Source organism: Piliocolobus tephrosceles, chromosome 2 (assembly GCF_002776525.5).
Source record: "Piliocolobus tephrosceles isolate RC106 chromosome 2, ASM277652v3, whole genome shotgun sequence".
Lineage (NCBI taxonomy): Eukaryota > Metazoa > Chordata > Mammalia > Primates > Cercopithecidae > Piliocolobus > Piliocolobus tephrosceles.
This window is the reverse complement of record NC_045435.1, coordinates 600,310-612,843: the sequence shown is the minus strand read 5'-3', so window position 1 is coordinate 612,843 and position 12,534 is coordinate 600,310. Positions and strand designations below refer to the sequence as shown.

Genomic DNA, 12,534 nt, shown 5'->3' with positions numbered 1-12,534 from the left:
TACTGACCAAGAATGGGGCAGGAAGGAGCATTCCCTGGCACATGGACCCACTGTCAGTGGGTGCTAGCTTTGTCATCTTACACAGTTAGGTGTCCTGATAGTGAAGATGTGCCATCTTTTCAGACCTTTTGTTCTCACATAAAGAGTGTAGTCTCATCTCTTGGCAAATAAATGAAATTGACAAGCGGTGTAAAATATCATAAAAGTCTTAGCTGGAGCTGTTGTTTTTTTTTTTGTTGTGTTTTGTTTTGGTTTTGGTTTTGGTTTTGGTTTGAGTTTGTTTTTTTTGCCAGTTAGATAACTGAAAAAGTCGCTCATTAAAATGTTTTGTAGATTCCTAGATGAAGTTGGTCTGCTTTTCATAATTGATTGGCTATAGGTATTAATAATTCTGTAAATTACTTTTTGTGTCATTTTTCAGATTTTGGGTTACTTTTTGAATTCTGCTTCTTAGATTTTTAGGAACTCTTTGATGTGGATAGTCATCTTTTGTATTATATTCATCTCTTATTTTTTAACCTTATAGTGTCATATAGAAAATATTACATTTTTATGTAGTAAAAATCTGTCTCTTTCATTGTGTTTGTTGGAAGTTGTGTGTTGTCTGAAATTACTTCCTTACATTTCCTTTTCTCTCCTTGAACTAGAGTGTAGAAAAAAGTCTTAGAAAACTAATAGTTTTATGGTTTATGTTTCATTTTAATCTGAAACTTTATTAAACTTAATAAAGAGGTAGAGACCCGTTTTTTCCCAATGGGATAACCAGTTGTCCAAATACTTTTCAATTACCTATACTTTTGCATGGTTCGAGAGCACTTTTATCCTAAAATAAATTCTCATACATATTACGTCAGTTTCCGAACTCTTAATTCTGTTATATTGCTATGTCTTTCTCTTCCTAAACCAAGATACTGGTATTTCAATTACAATTGTTTTATAATATGATTTGATATTCAGTAAATTCCCTTATCTCTGTTCTTGCTTTCAAAATTTTTCTTAACTTTTCTTTTCTCTGTCTACTTCAGAATTACCTTCCCAGATTCCATAAACATTCTATTGAACTCCTGAATTAATGTAGTAAGAATTGACAACTTTATGATAATGTCATTTCTTCCCATCTAGAAACCAGATAAGCCTCTATTCTGGTTTCTGGTGGCGGGTGTGGGTGTGTGTGTGTATGCTGGAATAAAATCTCTTTCTGGTACGTGCTTTCCACATTCCTATTAGGTTTACTTCAGGCATTTTAAGTATTTTGATAGTCACTAGGATTTCTCTCCACCCTCCCCCCGTGAACTTTTTAAATTGGCTATTAGCATATAGAAATGCCTGATTAAAAATATGAATCTTATATGCAGCCTCTTTTATCAAGTTTTTGATTCATTCTAATGGTTTTTCATTTTATTTTTTTAGGCATATTAATCTAGTTGCTACAAATGACAATTCTCCTTTTTATCCCTTGCATATTGTGATTTCTCAGGGGAATACATATGAGGGGTTTCCTTATGTCATTCAGTTTTAAATCTGATATGAAATAATTGAAGACTAGTATAGAATTTCCTTGCATTAAAATTTTTGAAAACACTGCATTCTATGAATAATGCTGTTTTTTAGCCTTGATTTGAAAGAATTAAAAACATTATGAAAACTATTTTCCAAGCCAACTAAAATGATCTAGGGAACATTTTCAGGAAAACATATCTAATATTTTGAATATAGTTGGATTTCCGATATGGAGAAATCTTAATGAAAATGTAAATCTTTTAGAATAGTCTGTGTTTCAGCCTAAAGTAGCATTTACTCTATAAATGATGACCAGGAGATTCCATGAAATGGATATTTATTTGACTCTACTGAGAATGATAACAGGAATTTCAGTCTAGCAGCAATATTATGGGGGATGAGGCTTTTGAAGTTATTTTTACAGTGCTGACATACCATATTAATAAAAGCTTTTCAATTGCTTGAACTATCATGAGATTTTCTCTCCTTATACCTATTTTCACAGTAGTCTGCCAGATGATTTTTGGTAAATGTTTAATTTTTAACAATCTTAAAACAGTTTTATGAACAGTATTTCACGTATAAGAATACACATACCAGTTTTCATGTCAAGATATTTGGTTTATATATACACAATATGTATATTTGTATATGTGTGTGTAAGCTTTCTATGTGATGAGATGTAATATATGCATAAAGTACTTTAATGAATGACACAGAATATAAAAAGCTTATTGGTATGTTTTTAGATTCCACATAGCAACTAACCTTAAGAAACTACCACTTGTAGCATTTTAGTTTAGTATTGCAGAAGTATTTTTCTAATTATCTGAAGACTATTGAAATAGTCTCCCTTTTCCAACTAATGTATTTGTGTGAAGCTTTTATTTTTCTTCATATACTTCAGCTAAACAACATATTACGGTAGACTGAATGCTGTAGCAGATATGAAAATCAAACTTTTCTCTTTTGACCCAGATATTAAAAGATTTGTAAAATTTAGGAGATACTGTTTATATTAACCTATAATAGGTTTCCTATTCTTTTTAAATGAATTAAATTTTTAAAAACTCTTAGTTTAAGTGAATAACATGATAAATATAGATAGCTATTATTCCTATACATGAAAGTGCTTAGGGTCCTCAAAATGTGAAAGTTCATAAAGGGGTCCTGGGGCCAAAAATTTGAGAACTGCTGTTGTAAATTGTAAGCGGTATGAAGGCAGGGGTCATGTCACTGTGGTTTAGTACCATAATCTTAGTGCATAATACAGTGCTTGGCACATGAAGTACCTGATAATTTTTTTTTAATTTGACAGATCAAAATTGTATATTTTTGTGATATACAGCATGCAACGTGATGCTTTAATGTATGTGGAATAACTAAAGCAAATTAACATATGCATCACCTTATGTATTCTGATAAACAGTTTTTGAATGAGTAGGTGAAAGAATCAAGCCCTTTTTTATATCCTCTTCAGTTTATAATCTGTGAAAATTTCTGCATCATTTATAATATCCATATCACAGATACTATATTTCAGTATATTTAATGTCAGTGTCCATATCACTGTATCAAATATGAGATATCAATATATAATATATGTAAAAGAATAGAGAAAAAGAGACTATAGAAATATTTTTAAATGTTAGCAGTTATCTTTGTAATAGATTTCTCAGTGAATATTATTTTTGTTATATTTTCTGTAGTTTCTGTTTTTTCTGCAGTGCCTTTGCCCGCCTCTGTAAGTAGCCTTTTAGCATAGGAAAACAGAGATCTATTGAACACCTGAGTCACTGACCTGGAATGTTAAGCTAGTCATACTGGTCAGTGTGTCAGCAGTGTTAACTATCTGAAAAAACTGAATTTCTTTCCAATAATTTACTATAGTATATTTCTTTCTTTAGTAAATATTTGTAAATATTCATGACAGTGTTAGTAGAGAAATAATGTTTTTACATGTTTTGAAGTATATAGATAATACATACACAACAATATAAAGAGTTGTTTTCTAAGGTCTCATTCCCATACCTATTTACCCTACCCCCATCTACAGATAACCACTTTTAATAATTTGTGTCTTTGTACTGTTTCTTTAAGCATAGACAAGAAAACACCACACACACACACACGCTCAGGTGCATTTTAATTTATTTTCCCCCTTTTAAAAGTAATGTATACATATACCTTGTTACATATCTTGCCATTTTCTCCTAAAATATACTGGAGATCTTTTATTATTGAGATGCAGAGAGCATTTGCAATCTTTTTTATGTCTACATAGTATTGTAATGTGTGTATATTACATAGTGTGCAATGTCAAAAGATTTTAATAAACCAATAATGCTATAACGAATAGCCTGGTATCTATGCTCTTTTGTATGTATGCAAGTATCTGCAGGGTAAATTTTTAAATTTGATCTTGCTACATCAAACAGTAAATGTATTTATAGTTTTGATATATATTGCCAAATAATCCTCTATAAGAACTATACTATTTTGCACTTCTACCAATAATATATAAAAATACCTGTATCTCCACGACCTCACCAATAGTATGTGTATGTATTCCACTTGATCATTGCTAATCTGATAAGAATGGCATGTACATATAATTATAATTTTGCAATCTTTTAGTGGGTTTCTGCATCCTTTCAAGTGTTTAAAAAGCCATTTTTTCCTGCAAATTGTTACTCTTTTGTCTCTTTATTTATTGGACAAAATTGTGATGAACGTTTTCTAAACGTTTTGTAAGTAGATGTGAAAATATTTTGTTTCATGTGCATTGCTCCATGGTATCCAAATCTGTGGCAAAAACAGTTTAGTAAGATGAATCATGTGTCTCCATTGGTTTATGTTATAAGAAGATTTAGAAAAGCAAACAATTATGGTTGGAACTCAAATGTTACTAAACTTTGTGGTTTTAAGAATTTAAGTTCAAGAGGTAAGTCCCTCCAGGTATTCAGTTATAATCAGGCCATATTTCATTTAAACCTTTCTTGAACCCATTCACTTTTCTCCTCTTCATAATTTCATGTATTTCCATTATATCTTTTTAAAAGTCATTTTTCCAACACATCATTGCCATCTTCCAATAGTAAGTTTTAGGTAGGCTGTTTTTGTTAGTAATCATTGATGGTCTTATTTTCTCCCAGGATCTGAATATTTTAACATGTTTCCAGGCACTACCGGTAGTTATGATCTTTGGGATTAGGGAAGAGATAGAGGAATATGATAGAAGAGTTAATATTTTTTTTCCAAATTATTGAGTGGATTATTCAAATAAGGATTATTTCTAGCATGGTTTTCCCCTTGAGTAGAAAAATGTTTTCATCTTTTATATTGCCTTCAGTTAGTAAGTACTGGCAGTTATTGAGACAAGTAGTGCAAGAATTGTGGGGCCTTATTCTGCTCTGAGGTGAAAAAAAAATTTTGTGATCAACAAAGCTTGGTTAAAATAATGATTTATTAACTAATTTTAGATGGGGAGCGCCCTTCAAAGCAAAAAGAAATATTAAAAATCTAAATATCTAAAAATATTTGTCAAGAATCAGAAAGTTAATTTAAAGGAGATATAGCTGTAACATGTGAAGTGTAAAAGATTAATGTCTTCATCATATCAAAGCTTTTGCTATCTGTCTTATAAATGAGAAAAAGATAAGCTTGTTTTATAAGGTTTTATAGGGATTAATAAACTAATATATGCTACATCCTTAGAATAGTGCCTGACACACAGTAATTACTGTGCATTTGCTATTATTGTTATTTAAAAAGAAGCTGTATAATTCTTGATAAAAATATTAAAGATGCTAAGCAGTGAAATTAGTAGAAAAACAAAGCTGATGCTACTTTGATTTATTTAAATTTAGCATATGTTTGTTTTGGAAGTATTCATACCTTTATTATAACCTTAGTAGTGCTTGAAATGAAACTAGAATATATGGGGTCTACGCTTTCTGATTCATAGTAGTGTTTTGTTTTTTTTTTTCTTTGTCATTCATTTATCAAATAAATATTTCTTGAATATTTAATATGTGCCAGTACTGAGAATATGCAGTTAATAAAAGATGAAAAAAATTGTCTATGGAGCTTACGTTTTAGTGATGAATGGACAACTCCTGTGGTGACAGCTTTCTTCCTTTTTTAAGAAGAGCTTTATTAAAATATTAATTAACACACACTAAACTTCACATATTAAGAATGTAAATTTGTTATGTTTTACATATACTGCGCACACACACAAATATACCTGGCAGATATCACCACAATGAAAATATTGTATATATCCATCATTTCCAAAAGTCCTAGTGTCCCTTTGTAATCTCCCCCCTCTAGTCTTTGACCAGCTTCTCTTTCATATCCTCTGGAAACTAACCACTGATCTGCATTCTGTCATGTATTAGTTTACATATTCTCAAATTTTACACAAATTTTATACAATGTGTTCTCTCTTTTGATCTTCTTTCACTTTACATAGCGATTTTGAGATTCATTCATGTTATGTTGATCAGTAGTTAATTCCTTTTACGTAGCTATAATATACTGCATTTTGTTTATATATTTATCTGTTGATGGACATTTTTGTTTCCAGTTTGGGACTATTACAGAGTTGCTATGAACATTTATGTACAAGTCTTTGTGTAAATATATGCTTTCATTTCTCTTGGGTAAACACCTAGGAGTGGAATGACTGGGTCATATGGTAAGTGTGCTTAACTTTCTAAGAAAATGCCAAACTGTCATCCTAAATGGTTTTACCATTTATGTTCCTGTCAGCCATGTGAGTTGCTTCATTCCCTTACCAACACTTACTATGGTCAGACATTAAAATTTTTAGATATTCTAATAGTTGTGTGGTCGTGTTTTATTTAGGTTTAAATTTTCATTTTTCCTAGTTACTAATATGTAGAACATTTTTTCGTTTGCTGGTTTGTCATCAGTTTATGTTCTTTGGTGAAATATCTGTTCAGATTTTTCATTTTTATTGGATCATTTTCTTATTGATGAGTTTTGAGGGTTCTTTATATATTTTAGATACAAATCCTTTGTCAGCTGTATAATTAGCAGCTATTTTCTCCCGTTCTTTGGCTTGTCATTCTCTTTAACAGTGACTTTCTTTTCTTTTCTTTTTTTTTTTGAAACAAGTCTTGCTCTGTTGCCAGACTGGAGTGCAGTGGTACAATCTTGGCTCACTGCAACTTCCTGCTCCCGGGTTGAAGCGATTCTCCTGCCTCAGCCTCCCAAGTAGCTGGGACTACAGGTGCGCGCCAACAGGCCCAGCTAATTTCTGTGTTTTTAGTAGAGACGGGGTTTCACCATGTTGTCCGGGATAGTCTTGATCTCTTGACCTCGTGATCTGCCCACCTCAGCCTCCCAAAGTGTTGGGATTACAGGCATGAGCCACTGCGCCCAGCCAACAGTGACTTTTTAAGAGAAGATGTTAATTTTGATGATGTTCAGATTATATGATAACAATGTAGTACTATGCTTTTATCTCTGGAATGGGAGTGTGGAGGACCTATTTTTTGTTAGTTGTCATTTTATTTAATCAAAACTTGATTGACTCATGAGTAAACAGAAATAAGGAACCATTGAAGCTTAATGTGGTAAGCCAAGTACAATGAAATTTCCTCCCAATTTCAGAGCACCTAGTAGTTTTCTTTATAAAAGCATAATGTTTATGTATTGGGAGCAGTTCCTTTGTAAATACGAAGAAGTCTGGACAGAGAGCTGAACTATTTATAAATGTTCAGAACAAAGAAACTAAATTGTTGTCAGAGAATGGACATATTATTTGTGAATTAAATTTTACATAACCACTATTAATCTAATTTTACTTTGAATTTGGCCATTTAGTGTTGATTTTATTCTGGACAGATGGTTTTGTTGAAGTTCTTTTGATATGTTAAAAATAGAAAATTGGTCTATTTATGGACTTTTGAGAGAATAAAAATTAGGCTAAATTAAGGCTGCCCTAAGTGGAGAGTTGTCCAAGTTAGCTATCTTCATATTGTGACATTAGCAATGCCAGTGAGACCTCAGTGCCTGCCTTACTTCCCAGGATTAGAGATTAATAATATCCGTTACTACCTGTTTACACGAAAATACCAATGGGGAGACTATCTCAGGCTATTGATAACCCTCCTTATATATGAGCACAGTAATCTTCTATCCTAGAATGTCCAGGATTGTCCTGATTTCACATATTTATGTCCTAGTGCCAGTATGTATTTAAGTCCATGTAGCCTGACTTTGAGCTGCTAAATAATCATGGTGTTATATTAACTCCTGTGATAGTGATTCCACTGAAAACATGACTTTTTGACTTTTATCTCAATTCACCAGCCTTCACTGGTGGTTAAAGCTCTCTAAGATACTTCTCTAGTACTCTGGAAGTGTCTTAGAACAAATTTATTGAATACTTAGCACACTTTTGTTTTTGAATCTATTCAGATACCTTAAATAAAATGAAATTAGAATTAAAACTTTTGTTAAAGTAAAATTTTTATTTAGAAACATCTTAAGTTTGAAGAAGACATGTTAGAATGAATTAATTTAAATGTTTTTAAAGAGTTCACTGGTTAAAAAAAAATAGACCACAACTCTTTAAAAGGCTACAGTTTTCAAATAAGTTAGAAATACTAGATTAAATTCAAGATACATTTTGGTTTAGAAAGATTTAAAATGCCAAAAATTAAGAAATTTTTTAAGATAACTGAATAAATGAAAAAACATTCAAAAGGATTTGTTTTGGGGAAAGTAGTCATGACCACAGTTTATTCTTGGTTGAGGTGACCTTATCTGCAGCCACCAAATTATTCCATTTTCTTTTATGAGAATGGAAATCTTTAACCCAGTTTGCTTTGGCAACCTGTCAGGTAAATTTCCATAGCTACCAAGCTACCATAGTTCAAATTCCTGGTTCTAGGCATGATAATAGACATAGTTGCCTCTCTTTCCCCACAGACATGTTTTCACCACTGGCTAAATCTGGTTGTGGTATGATTCCAAATTTATTTTGCTGATTTCTTGGAACATATTTTCAAACCAAGATGTTCATCCACTTAGGTTTTTGTATAATAACATCCCATTATTTGATTTATTGATATATCTTGATTGGGAATGTGTTCAGGGCAAGCAGTTAGCCAGTTGGTAACTCCATCTTTTTAAATATATATCGCTTGCTACTTGGGAATCTTATTCTGAGAAATAAGCCCCACAGTGACATATGTGTATTTTTGGGCATGTAAATTAAAATGTTAAATCTTGAAATTCAGACTAAACAGCATTTTATTATTGAAAAGTTAGTAAGACCCACTGTTTTAGGGGAGGGGCCCTATCTGGAGTGGTACTTTAGTTTGAATCATTAATACTGCTTTACAAATATGTTTCTAAACACATTAGGCCTGTTAAAATCATTTTCGTATTTACTAACATGTCACAACTTACTTTCCTTACCTTTGATTAATAGCAAAATACATATGTTACACATTCATATTCAGGATCATTCTTTTTGATGAGTTTCCATAACAACCAAACAAAAAACTTAAAACCTAAAATACATTAAATTCTTTTAGGCCTACTTCTGGTTTTTCAAGAGATCCAGCTTGAGTTCATTTAACATTTCGATGACTGCATAATTTGTCTGTTTCTCCCACAGAGCCAAACTCCATGATGATTTCTTACTGTTCCATTGATGGGGGAGTGTAGTTTTTCTTTATAATTTTAAAAAACAGAACTTGAACTGCAAGGTGAAGGTCACAAGAAGGTAGAATAGAATACTCAGCATAAAGATGACGTTTCCAATAATTAGATTTGTCTGATAGTGGGGCTGTTACTTTGCACAGTAATACTGACATTGTGTATTGGACTCAGCTTTTGTCTATTGTTGTAGGTTATAGGAAGCATTCCTGCATTGGGAATAAAGTTATGTTTTAAGGCCCCTTCCAGTTCTACATCTTGACTCCTTTTTTTCCCCTGGGAAAATAATACAGATGGTAGATTCAAAAGTAACATTGGTATTACTTGAGACCAATGTTCTACATAGATATCTTTATGTGATTCTTAGTGTAACATTTAACTATACAGTTGATTAGTTAATGGGTTATTATAAAAGCACACACAGTAGAAGTAACCAACACTATTCTGTAGATGTTTTTGAGTTTCATTTTAAGAACTGTTGCCAATCCAAATATCATTGAATTTAAAAAACAATGTAAACAAAAATTACTTCAAATTTTTTTTGCTTTAAGAACAAGATTTTCTTCTTAAAAATGTGAATTAAACATTGTATTATGGTTGCTTTACACTTAGGACTGTTTGACAGCTCACATAGATACTAGAAGCTTAAAATGCACTTTGAATGATATCTTTACAGTAGCTTTAACCACAATGAATATAGATGAGATATAAAACTTGCTATTGGTGGAGTATTTTTTGTGCATAAGTAACTTTAGAAGAATGAGATTTGTTAAAGGCCTTTAAAAGGAAATGCTTAGCTTTATGAAGATTCATATTTTAAATTCATTGGCACTTTATAGAAGGTAATAATCTTAATTTCAGATGTTTGGTGGGCAGTAATTCTATAGACTATCAGTCCTGTTTATGAAAAGAAATGGCATGTAAATGTATTTGTCTGAAACTTTTCAAATGCCTTATTATTGATATATGTGTTCCCATGGAAACCACAAATACCTTTTTAGAAAAATAATGTAAAATAGTAGCTTTACTTTTAAGTAGAACCTGAGAAATTGCAGACTATATTTAAGAAAAGGTAGTTACAAAGTTGAATAATTTTACTGTGGTTATGTTCCATTGAGAAATGAACTGCATGTATAATTGTTAAACCATGTGTGCATGTTTACACACACACACACACATGCACACATATTAATTATACCAGATCATAAAAACATAAAACTTAAAGTGATAAGTCGGACTTCATTAAAATTAAAAACTTTAGGTCTTTGAAAGACACCATTAGGAAGGCAAAGGCAAACCACAGACACAAACAAAATTTGTATCAGACAAAAGACTTTCTTCCAGAATATATGAATAAGTCTTACAACTCAATAGGAAGACAACCCAGTTTTTTAAAATGAGCAGATTTATTTAGACTTTTTGTCAAAGAAAATGTACTAATGGCCAATAAGCACATGAAAAAATACTCAACATTACCAGTCACCAGATAAATACAAGGTAAACCACAATGAATTGCCACTGCACATCCATTAGATTTGCTAACATTAAGACTGACTGAATTGTTTGTTGATACTATAATTAATAGCTTCCAGTTTCTTTTGTAAGTCTGTTTTTATATGTGCTTAGTTTATATAACAATTTATACTTAATTTTATTATTTTCTATTTTTGCTCTAGTAAGTTTATATTTTATTGTTTTCTAATCTTATGTCCCAAAATACTGCATGTAATTATAAGTCCAAACACCAAAACTGTTCTGGGGGAATATTCCTTCACTTCCACTCCCATTATAGTTCTTGTATACAGGGATTTATAATGAATATGGTTTTTGGCTCATAAAAAGTGACTCAAGTTTATTTTTATTTCAAAGTCCTCTACAACTGAGTAATCCTATCCTTGATGGTAATTTTCCATAGTGAACTAACTGGAATTAATTAAGTAATCCACTGTACTCTTTTTTTTTTTTTTTTTTTAAGTGAGGAATGTGATATTATGAGTTACCTAACTTGACAAGGGAGAGAGTTGTCAGGGCAGCACATGGCAACTCCAGTCATTGCCCTGGAGTTGGAAACACCATTTGAGGTCTTTCAAAGCTCAGTCTTCTACTCAAGGCGAAATTTCCTCCAACATCACTCCTTAAAGATCGCCATCTAGCTTTCAACTGAAAACACTTCAATTAACAATTTTACTACCGCACGAGACATTATATTTCTTTTTTGATAGGCCAAATTGCTAGCAAATTAGAAATCTACCCTGCTTTCAACTTAATTAGCCCTGATTATGATCTCTGTAATTTAAAAAAATCTCTTAAGCATTTTAAGCTACATTTATTAAGAACATAAATTTTTTAGCCCACTTTTTATACATAAATTAAATGCTTGCAACAATCCTTCAGGAATTGATAGCCTTTCAGATATTTAAAGTTCTCTGACTTGCTGTCACTATTTTATTTAAACTAGCTTGAGTACTCCCAGTATTTTTAACCATTTCTAATATAATGTATTTTATCTCCCCTCACTGGTCCCTCTGTTTCATTGAACTGTAATATTCCTCATGAAATATGTTTCTGGAACAAAATAGAATACTCCATGGTGATAAGTGCCAAATGAATTTATAACCTTTTCTAATCCCTGTACTTCTGTTAAAATTATCTGCTTCCATTTCTGCATATACGTATATATATTTCACAGCTAGCTACCATCTTAATATCTTAAAATCCCTGTCAATTCAGACATCTTCCATACAGATATATTCATTTTGTTAACCTAATTGTGTTTCTGTCCCTTAAATTTAACCTTTCTTTTAGATTAATGTTCCTTTTTTGCCAGTTTTTTTTTAGAGTCAAGATTCATAAATTTTGATTTTTCTAGTGCCCTGAACTGATGTGAAAAATGGGAAACCAAAGTGATAAGACTCAAAACAACAGTAAAAGAAAATGGCCAAACCCAATTGGATTATCAAAATCAGTTATTAGTATCTTGCTGTTTTTACCCATGTTTCACATTAACTCTTTTTTACATGATTTTTTTTTTACTTTACATATTTTTCCACTGTGTAGATTTTTTTTCTTTTTGCAACCAAAGTGATGATCATTTATTTTCCAATTTTAAAAATTATTTATAGTGGAAAATTGGAGCTAATGCGAGAATAAAATAGAATGGAGTTTAGGGGGCCAGGCGCAATGGCTAATGCCTATAATCCTGGCACTTTGGGAGTCCGAGGCAGGCGGATCAGGAGGTCAGGAGATCGAGACCATCCTGGCTAACACGGTGAAACCCCGTCTCTACTAAAAATACAAAAACTTAGCCGGACATGGTGGTGGGCACTTGTAGTC

The 12,534-nt window shown here is 31.7% G+C and overlaps 1 protein-coding gene across 2 annotated transcripts in view; it reads left to right on the top strand.

Annotated features, from left to right (window-relative positions):
• The window catches only part of LOC113219509 (nectin-3), a 118,741-nt gene that overhangs the window by 73,396 nt on the left and 32,811 nt on the right, over window positions 1-12,534 (top strand). The window lies entirely within an intron of this gene.